Genomic DNA, 11,556 nt, shown 5'->3' with positions numbered 1-11,556 from the left:
AGAATGCCAATCCCTGGACTTACATCCGACTCCAAACAACAAACACAAAAAATAAGAAGGGTGCCCGGAGAGATCTCGCTCAATCTCCTGCCTACGTATCTCATCTGGTATGAGAATCAGGGCGACGTAGTTCCCCTTAACAGGGGGGAAACTCTCCTAACCATAGACAAGGGAGATAACAAACTAATAGGGAGACTACGACTCGAGCCTAAAAGTTGTCATGCAAACGATCCCTAAGTTGAGGTCTCTAATCAGAACCTAACTCGCACAGGAAGCAAGTCAAATCAAACAGCAAATAAACATCAATCACAGGTGAACAAGTATCACACTCTATATGCAACCAAGAGGCTCAGACAAATGGTTGGGCTTTAGTCAAGAGGAGTCATATCAACCTCGACAAACAAGCCAAAACTGTAGGGGTGTCTTGAAGCTCTTAACCACTAACATTGAGAGTTAGGGTGAAGCTGATGAGAGGTAATGAGGATAAGACCTCATGCTCTTAACCCTGGCCTGGGTGAGCTCAGACCAAAGAAAGCGTGGGGATCCAGAATGTGGGACCCTATTCCACTTGACAGACTCTATCAAGATCTTGGGTATTTGTTCAAGAGCATCAGCACGTAGTGCGAGCACAATGAAAGACTCACTGAATAACAGGGAATTGATTGCTAATCCCTTCTATCTGTCAATTGCCTCTTCACTTAGGAGGACTTAACAAGTAACATGCCTCACTTGGAGGTCTTTGGCACAAAAGTAAACAATCACAAGCATTGCCTCTTAAGGAGGACTTCAGCCAAATGCCTGCCAAAAAGGCGATAGGACTTCCAGACTACATGGAGTGAGAGAGTGATTACCTAGGTGGTATATAAACCACAAACCAAAGCAAATCTCAAGCAAGAGCTAAAAGCGACTAATGTACCTGTACAAAAGCCAAACAGTTAATATTGTATTCAGAAAACCAAACAGACAACACAATGAAACATCCAACAATACTACACAATGCAAGTCACAAATGCAAGCACTCAAGTGAGTTCATCATATCAATTTACCTACAACACAACAAGAGTTAGTGATCAAAACAAATGACATCTCAAATAATGAGGCCACACCAACCATTAGTGCTAAATACCTGAAACACAAAACACAATTGGTGAGAACAAACCACTAGTACGAAGACTAGGGTCAAAGGCAAGTCAAATGACCAAAACAGAAGTCAATATTTCACAAGAAGCATATTCAATCAAATAAGAAAGAGTCCTCAAAAGGACCAAAACCAAATCATAAGGCAAAGCCATCACATGAACAAGATAAGGCAAAGGCAAGCAATGTGATCAAAATTGGACATCAAGAATAGAAAATCCACATTAAAACAGAAAAGCATCCAATGATCATGAAATTTTTTATACAAGCTTAACATGTTATGGACAAGCATCATACCAAAAATTAGGTCCAGAAACAAACAAATGGTATATTAATGAAAATGCATAAAAGCAACATCAAATATGTGACACAAATTGTCACACCAAAAGTTCATGTGTCCAAAACAGTGATGGTAAATGATAAAAATGCCAAACAAAATCCAAAAAATCATGTCACATGTTATGATCAGGCCTGTCAAATCTCAAGGCAATTGGATAAACCATGAGCATTTCACAAATCAATTGGCACAACATAGCAAATTGGCATCATGTTCAAATAAGCAAGCACAATCAAAAATCCAGAAATACAAAAATCAGGAAATTAACATCACAAAATAATAGACATTAAAAAAAACATGTGAAAAAAAATTTGGATTAAATTGGACATGTATGCTATTTTTTATGATTTTTAGAAATTGATGAACAAAAATGAAATAAAATGGAAAATATGTGGAAAATGAAATGTGAATTAAAATTGGAAGCATGCACCAACCAGGTATTGAACTCAGGTACTCATGGTTAACAAAAGCGCTCAAGTGGAAAAACAATTTAAAAGGCGAATGAGAAAACAACAATGCAATTTCAGAAATACATGGCAAGGATCGAACCAGCGCGCTAGGGCTTCAAGAAACGCTCAATTAAAATTTTAACAAAATGCGAAGCGTAGGGATCGAACAGAGGTTAAGGCAGTCACAAGCGCTCAAAGGAAAAATAATTAAAAAATGAAAAGCACATGAGCGAAGGATCGAACCGAGGTTTGGAAAGTTCATGGCGCGTTCAATGCAAAACGCAGCGTTCTGAAGCAGGAAACCCTAACCTATTTGCAGGCGGCGGAGCAAGGCGGTTTCAGCCTTCTTCTCCGGTGATACCGACGGAGTAGATGAACAAAATTTTCCAGAATTTAACATGCTATACACCGTTGGAACCGTCTCTCAATGAGGAACACGAATCTCATACTCACTAAGCCTAAAACTCCATAAATCGAGCAGATCGAATGAAAACATTATGAACATTGAAACTTTAATTCCACGTATCTCACTCGTTTTTCATTCAAATCAAGATCTAATTATATCAGAATTCTCAGCAAAGCAAGCTCTACAAGATCATGGCAAGAAAAAGAAGAAAAGAGATGATCGAATTCCAACCTGTTTGAAGAGCAGTGTGTTGATCTCGTGTATTCAAGGCCTCACCACTTCCAGATCTTCTTCCTCAACCTTGTTATGAAGTTTGATGCAAGAATTGGCACTTGTAACACCTTGAATCCAGCTCAATTTGAATCTTCCATCAATGTATGAATGTTCATGAACCAGCTTAAATCTCACTCAATTCTTCAAACCACCCGTTGAATCTTGCTCAGAACTCTTCCATGATCATGAATCTACAAAGAAATCTTGTGTTTGTGTGAAGAATTTTCAGTTTTGATGAGAGAGAAAATTGAGAGGGAAACTTGAATTTGAGATCTGAAATTGTTATTATGGCAAATGCAGTTAGGATTAGGCTTATATATGATGTGTTAATGATGCTGTAATTATAATTAAGCAATGGCTAATTGAAAATTAAGGAGAAATGAGGTGTATGACCAATTCGGCAAATGTGAGGTGGCATGGCAAATGAGCACGTGAACAGTGCTATGCAAGGTTCATTTTCACTCAAAATCATCCAATAAACATGATGGAATTGGAATTAGGCTTGTATGATTCACCAATTTTGAATTCTCCATTTTCCCTCCAAATTGCACTTGAATGGACATGTGATCTCTTTTCATGCAATGCAATGGTTGATTTGGAATCTCTTGGTCACAAGGAGCATTTTGCAAAAAGAGTGGTTCAATTTGGAGTTTTGTAGCCAAAGTTATGCCATGTTGAACTTCCATGTACACATTGTGATCCTTTACTCATAACTTCTCAACCATTTATCAGATGATCATGATATAGGACTTTTTGAAAAGAGGAGAGAAATATCTTCAACTCTCATGTTGACCAAAAATTCATTTGAAGCTTCGTTGATGTTGGAAAGTTAAGTTGAATGTGAACCAAAAACTTGCCATTTTTGGAAACTTTGAATTACAGGTCACTTTCCATTTTTGGAAACTTTTGATTTGACTTCAAAATATTCAAGATAAATGTTTGACATGATGAATAGGCCTTGTATGAACATGAATGAAGTGTCTCAACTCATTTCCCCAACTCAAAGCCCTCAGTTGACTGCACAATTGACTTTTATGGTCCTCAGATGACCTGGAAATGTACTGATGAATCTGGGCCTCTACCACTTGGTAAAATGGCTCAGAAATGAATCCTAGCTCATATAAACTCACTATAATGATCATGTGGCCTTCATCTCAAGGAAAAACTTGCTCTTCTGCACAAAGGATTCTCTTGATACCAATTCTTATTGATATGATGCAATGCAATATGGAATGATAAATGACCTAATGAATGAATGAATGCATGAATGGGGAGGAGGGCAAATTTGAGGTGCTACAGCTGCCCCTATTCAATCAACTGAGAACCTGAACGGATGAAAGCAGCGGCTATCAGACTTTCAAGGTAAACAGGGATTGAATACCAAAAGAACCGTAGAATTTGCACACCGCAGGCGACGAAGTGAAGGAAAGCGAGGCCATTTACCGATGGCGGCTTCACTGGAGAGGAAAAAGATGTTTACGACTGGAACAAGACCATACGTTTACTGACGACTCTACTGAGGAATTGATATTTACCAAAGAAAGGATACACGACGAAACATTTACCAATGACTGGGAAGAAAGGAACCACGACCAGACATTTACCAATGACTGGGAAGAAAGAAACCACGACCAGACATTTACCAATGACTAGGAAGAAATAAACCACGACCAGACATTTATCGATGACTGGGAAGAAAGGAACCACGACGAGACATCTACCGATGACTGGGAAGAAAGAAACCACGACCAGACATCTACCGATGACTGGGAAGAAAGAAACCACGACCAGACATCTATCGATGACTGGGAAGAAAGGAACCACAACCAGACATTTACTGATGACTGGGAAGAAAGGAACCACGACCAGACATCTACCGATGACTGGGAAGAAAGGAACCACGACCAGACATTTACCGATGACTGGGAAGAAAGAAACCACGACCAGACATCTACCGATGACTGGGAAGAAAGAAACCACGACCAGACATTTACCAATGACTGGGAAGAAAGAAACCACGACCAGACATTTATCAATGACTGGGAAGAAAGGAACCACGACCATACATCTACCGATGACTGGGAGAAAGAAACCACGACCAGACATTTACCGATGACTGGGAAGAAAGGAACCACTACCAGACATCTATCGATGATTGGGAAGAAAGGAACCACGACCAGACATCTACCGATGACTAGGAAGAAAGGAACCACGACCAGACATTTACTGATGACTGGGAATAAAGGGACCACGACCAGACATCTACCGATGACTGGGAGAAAGAAACCACGACCAGACATTTACCGATGACTGGGAAGAAAGGAACCACTACCAGACATCTATCGATGATTGGGAAGAAAGGAACCACGACCAGACATCTACCGATGACTGGGAAGAAAGGAACCACGACCAGACATCTACCGATGACTGGGAAGAAAGGAACCACGACCAGACATCTACCGATGACTGGGAAGAAAGAAACCACGACCAGACATCTACCGATGATTGGGAAGAAAGAAACCACGACCAGACATCTACCGATGAATGGGAAGAAAGAAACCACGACCAGACATTTATCGATGACTGGGAAGAAAATTGACGTCTACCGACATCGAAGGATGATGTTTAAAGGCACCAAAGAAACAGACCTTACGGGGATCAACACGACACTTACCGGGATCGCAAGGATGACGTCTACATATGTCAAAACAAGGCAGACACTTGCCGGGGACTACACTGGGGAGTCAAGCTTTCCTTTCACGGACGGGTTAGGAAATAAATCTCTCTGGGGATTATCGATCCCGAATGCTGCCAAGAGCAACCGCTGCAAATGTGCCATACGGATGTTGAAAAATGATCCGCCTCTGCTGGGGATATGATCCAATCTGCAAGATGCAAGGGGAGGAAAACTCCTGCTGGGAAAGCAAATGATCACTTTGCTGAGCACACAATTCCTGATTCGATCTCCCAACTCTGTGGGGACACCCAACGATTCTGCTGCGGATACTTACTGATCTGACATTCTCGGAAAGGCAGAGAAACCAACTCAACTAGGGAGTCACTTGTTGGGGAAACTGATCACACTAAAATTTACGTATTTTTGACTCCGATTTCACATGCATTCTAGTCGTTTTATTGTCATTTTGTTGTGTTGTTACTGTGTTTTTCTTTGATTACAGGTTTTTACTTTAATCGGAGCCCCGATCGAGAAAAGGAGTGAAAAAGAGCTAAAAACCCTAAAATTTAGCATTTTGTGCTTATGGCCTACCCCATGGCGGGCGCCACAGACCAAGCCATGACGTGTCCAAGTCCAACTTCCTCAACTCCCACGTTTCCCCACTTCATCCACTAAGGCGCCCCACTTTGTGCTTGTGGCGGGCGCCATAGCCTTGTGGCGGGCGCCACAAGAAGGAAACGGTTTCCTCTATTTTCAAGTTGAAGGGCATCCAAGTCAATTCCATCTTTTTTATTTGCTTATAAATAGAAACGCGAATTCAGTTTTACAAACATCCAAACTTAGAACAGACGAACATCCAAACTTAGAGCAGAGGCAAACTCAGAAGCAACTTTGTTTCACTTAGGCATATATTCAATATTTTATAGTGGTAATCACTTCGCATTGGAGTGTTACCACAATTGTGTCATCAAGTCTGTGATAGAGTCTGTAATCGAGTTTGGATCACTTTGGAAGGAAGTTAATCCTGCCGCCATTTTCTTTTCCGCATTGCAATTTACTCAGCCCTCCGATTGGAGCAGGTTTTTATTACTCGCCTTTACTTTATTTATTTCCCGCACTCGCTTTTACTTTATTTATTTCCCGCACTCGCTTTTACTTTATTTATTTCCCGCACTCGCTTTTACTTTATTTATTTCTCGCACTCGTTTTAAATTATTTATTTCCTCGCACTCGCTTTAAATTATTTATTTCCTCGCACTCGCTTTAAATTATTTACTTTCCGCACTCGCACTACTTTTATTTATTTTAATGCACTTTTACTTTACCATGTCTAACTAAATTTATAAGGTTAGAATGTAAGGATCGTAATTGAACCGATAATCCGTACAATTGTTCGTAGAAACACTTAAGGGTTATTTTAACTTTCAACTTAAGTTTTCCCGCACTTCAATTCCGTTGGGTAAAATCGAAAGCCGTCCAACGTCTTTTTAAACTTAAATTGTTTTTAACTATTTCAAAAACAGCGAAAGCGCTTTGTCTAGTTCATTAGGAGTTTTTAACATTAAGAAGAAAAGAGATTTTAAAACTATTTTCAGACGCGTTTATAAGTTTAGAGTCTGGTTCGTAAGAACCTCTTTTGGTTAAGAAGTCCAGGTTATAATACTTTTCGACTTAGTCAAGATATTATATTTCTTAAAAATAGGTTTACTACTCTAACGCAATGCGCGCCTTTTTATAAGTGACAATAAGAGGGTTTGATTAGGGAGTACAACTCGGTTCTGAATACGCGAAAGCGACAGTTCCTGTTAAATTAGTTCTTTTCAAAGTAGGAAACATTGCCCATAAGTAGCTCTATTAGCAAGTACTTGGATTATCCATTGATTACGTGAATTACATTCGACCCTGTCTTTATCAATTATAAATCTATTTCAATACTTTACTTTTTATTGCACACTACAAAAACACTTATTTTGATTGCCTTTGATAAACACCATAACAACAGATAACGATAGCTTGACACTTGGTCTATGTGGATACGATAATCTTTTATATTACTCTGACGCGTTCGTATACTTGCGAACACCGCATCAAGTTTTCCAACGCATCAAGTTTTTGGCGCCGTTGCAGGGGACCAATTTCGTCAAATTTCATTTTCCTGTTGTTATATCGTTTAGACTTAGGTTATTTCCCGCCGGTCAATGCGAAGAACTCGCAGCACCGGAAGTTTAAGCTTAGTAAACCCTTTGGCGGAACCTGAACGTTACGCTCGCGCACGTTTATTCTTTCATAGAATTAAGAGAGCTATGGCCGAAGATCAAAACCAAAGACCTCTTAAGGACTTCGCTCAACCATCTAATGAAGAACCTAGTTCTAGTATAGTAAACCCAACTATCCCAGCCAATAATTTTGAACTTAAACCATCCCTGTTGCAACTAGTGCAACAGAGACAATTCGCGGGTCTCGCTACCGAGAACCCTAACCAACATTTAAAAATATTTCTTCAATTAGCAGATACTTTTAAAACCAATGGAGCTTCTCCTGAGGCAATACGTTTAAGATTATTCCCTTTTTCCCTCAGAGATAAAGCCCTATCATGGTTAGATTCCCTTCCACCCAATTCCATTACGACTTGGGATAACCATAGAAGAGTTTTTCTTGCTAGATATTTTCCCCCGAGTAAGACCGCCGTTCTTCGAAACCATATAACTAGATTTACCCAAAACCATGGAGAATCGCTGTTCGAAGCTTGGGAGAGATATAAAGAGTTGTTACGAGCATGCCCACATCATGGCTTAGAAAATTGGTTAATCATTCAAACCCTCTATAATGGACTTCATTATAACACAAAGATGACCATCGACGCTGCCGCAGGCGGTGCTCTGATGAACAAACCTTATCCTGAATCTAGTGCCCTCATCGAAGATATGGCTCAAAATCATCAATCATGGGGAGTTGAACGAGCGACAGTTGAGAAGAAGGAAGTCCAAGGAGGAGTGCATGAACTAAGCTCTATAGACATGATGCAGGCTAAAATGGACGCATTAGCCCTTAAGGTCGAGCATATGTACACGAACCCGAACACTGTAGCCGCAGTTTCGTTGGATTGTGAGATATGTGGAACCCAAGGACACCAATCTGCAGAATGCAGTCTATTGAACGAAACCCACTCCGAGCAAGTGAACTACACCCAAGGGAACCCATATTCGAATACCTATAACCCTGGATGGAGGAATCACCCTAACTTCTCCTATAAAAACAATAACCCTATTCAAAATAATACACCTCCGAGACCTAGTTATCAAGCCCCTAGATCAAATCAACTTATGCAACCTGTACCACCAAAACCGAGCCTTAAGAAAATTATGGAAAATTTTATCACCGCTCAAACCCAACAAAACAAGGAGTTCATGAATCAAAACATTCATGTTAACGAATTGATTACTCAGTTAGGAACCAAGGTTGACCAAATAGTTACTCATACCAAGATGCTTGAAACCCAGATCTCTCAGGTAGCTTTAAACCAAGCCCCTCAGACTACACCTGGAGGACAATTCCCTGGACAACCTCAACAAAATCCGAGAGGACAAGCCAATGCCATTACCCTAAGAAGTGGGAACGCTTATAATGAGCCACCAAACCCAAGATTTAGTGAACCCGAAACTTCTAAGGAATGTACCAAACCCCCGGACAAAGTAAAGGAACCAGAGGAATCTGAAAACCAGGAAGGTCGAGAGAAAGGAGAAGAACCTAAAGATAAAATTTACGTACCACCCCCGCCATATAAACCACCTATACCATATCCGCAAAGACTCAAACAAACCCAGACCAATAAACAGTATCAAAAATTTATTAAAGTTATAGAAAAACTTCATGTAGAAATCCCTTTCACAAAAGCCATCACCCAAATACCTTCTTATGCAAAGTTTCTGAAAGACATCCTTACCAACAAACGTAGACTTGACGATCCAAAGCCTTTGGAATGTAATGCTATTTCCGAGGACAAATTAGCAAAGAAAGATAAAGATCCTGGAAATTTCTCCATTCCTTGCCTTTTGGGTAATCATGTCATCGATAAAGCTTTTCTAGACTTAGGAGCTAGTGTGAGCCTAATGCCTCTAGCAGTTTGTGAGAGATTAAACTTAGGAGAGTTACAACCCACTAAGATGTCACTTCAGTTAGCCGATAGATCTGTCAAATATCCGATAGGCATTTTAGAAGATGTTCCTGTTAGGATAGGTCAACTATTTATCCCTACTGATTTTGTCGTCATGGACATCAAAGAGGACAATGATATACCAATTCTTCTAGGTAGACCATTCTTATCGAATGCAGGAGCCATAATAGATGTCAAGAAAGGAAAGTTGACATTTGAGGTAGGTGACGAGAAAATAGAATTTATACTTTCGAAATTTCTTATGGCAGCTGTGATGGGAGACTCGTGTTATGCCTTAGATATCATTGATGAATGTGTTAGAGAATTAGAACAAAAAGAAATTACAATCAAGTTACCATCAACCCCCATAAAGGAAGATGATGACTTTAAAGAACCTTACATCGATGATAACCTTTACGAATGTTTATCCCTTACTCCAGATCCTATGCCATTCCCTAAGAAACCAACCTTAGAACTTAAGGAACTGCCTAAGAACCTGAGATATGAGTTCCTCGATGAAAAGATGAACCGCCCAGTTATAGTCAGTGCTACCTTGAGCCAAGAGGAGACGAACCAACTTTTAGACGTTTTACGAAGATATCCCTCAGCCTTAGGATATAATATCTCTGACCTGAAAGGTATAAGCCCATCCGTATGCATGCATCGGATTTCGCTCGAAGAAGATTCAAAACCCTCTAGGGAGCATCAGAGAAGAATAAACCTTATAATGAGTGATGTTGTTAAGAAGGAAGTTCTTAAGTTACTTGAGGCATGTATAATCTACCAGATCTCGGATAGTAAGTGGGTGAGCCCTGTGCATGTAGTACCTAAAAAGGGAGGCATCACATTCGTGCAAAACGATAAAGGCGAACACGTAGCAAAACGTTTAGAAGGAGGATGGCGGATATGTATAGATTATAGAAAATTAAATAAAGCAACTAGGAAGGACCATTTCCCTTTACCATTCATAGACCAGATGTTGGAGCGTCTAGCCAGACACTCTCACTTCTGTTATTTAGATGGATACTCTGGATTCTTCCAAAGACCTATTCACCCAGAAGATCAAGAAAAAACTACCTTTACATGCCCCTATGGAACCTTTGCCTACAGACGAATGCCTTTCGGTCTCTGTAACGCCGCAGCTACTTTCCAACGCTGCATGATGTCAATCTTCGCAGATTACCTAGATGGTATCATGGAAGTGTTTATGGACGATTTCTCGGTTTGCGGATTCAATTTTCACAATTGTCTTGCTAACCTTGAGAAAATCCTGGAGAGATGCGTGGAGGTGAACCTCGTGCTAAATTGGGAAAAATGTCATTTCATGGTGACCGAAGGAATAGTTTTAGGACATATAGTTTCCGAAAAAGGTATAGAGGTAGATAAAGCTAAAATAGAAGTTATAGAAAACCTAAAACCACCAAAAACCATCAGAGAAGTCCGAAGCTTTCTTGGACACGCTGGATTCTACCGGCGTTTTATTAAGGACTTCTCCAAAATAACCAAACCTTTAACCGGACTTTTAATGAAAGATGCCGAATTCATTTTTGACGAAAAATGTAATGACGCATTTAATCTTTTAAAACAAGCATTAATCTCTGCATCCATTATGAAACTGCCCGATTGGTCGGAACCTTTTGAGATAATGTGCGATGCTAGTGATTATACAGTTGAAGCCGTTCTAGGACAGAGGAAAGAAAAAAAATTACATGCCATTTATTATGCCAGTAGAACCCTAGATGCTACCCAACTTAACTACGCAACAATCGAAAAAGAATTACTCGCTGTAGTTTTCGCTATAGACAAATTTAGATCTTATCTAGTAGGAGCAAAAATTATTGTTTACACCGATCATGCTGCCATTCGTTACCTATTAAGTAAAAAAGATACCAAGCCCAGGTTACTCCGATGGATTCTATTACTACAAGAGTTTGATTTAGACATAAGAGATAAAAAAGGCACTGAAAATGTAGTAGCCGATCACCTTTCTAGGCTAGAACATCTAAAACCTGAACTAGTACCCATAAACGATGATTTCGCCTATGATAGACTGATAGCTAAAGTAGAAACCATTGAAGACAATAACCTAGATCCTTATGAGCATTCCCAAAATTCCTTAGCAAT

General features: G+C 39.9%; 1 non-coding gene across 1 annotated transcript; it reads right to left on the bottom strand.

Annotated features, from left to right (window-relative positions):
- Positions 1 to 7,966: 7,966 nt before the first annotated feature.
- On the bottom strand, positions 7,967 to 8,073 carry LOC127099675 (small nucleolar RNA R71). Its single transcript, XR_007794153.1, has one exon. It is a non-coding gene; the product is annotated as a small nucleolar RNA R71 (small nucleolar RNA).
- Between the last annotated feature and the right edge of the window lie 3,483 nt (positions 8,074 to 11,556).

Source organism: Lathyrus oleraceus, chromosome 6 (assembly GCF_024323335.1).
Source record: "Lathyrus oleraceus cultivar Zhongwan6 chromosome 6, CAAS_Psat_ZW6_1.0, whole genome shotgun sequence".
Classification (NCBI taxonomy): Eukaryota; Viridiplantae; Streptophyta; class Magnoliopsida; order Fabales; family Fabaceae; genus Lathyrus; species Lathyrus oleraceus.
The sequence above is the reverse complement of the archived record's forward strand: the minus strand, read 5'-3'. Positions and strand labels throughout refer to the sequence as shown.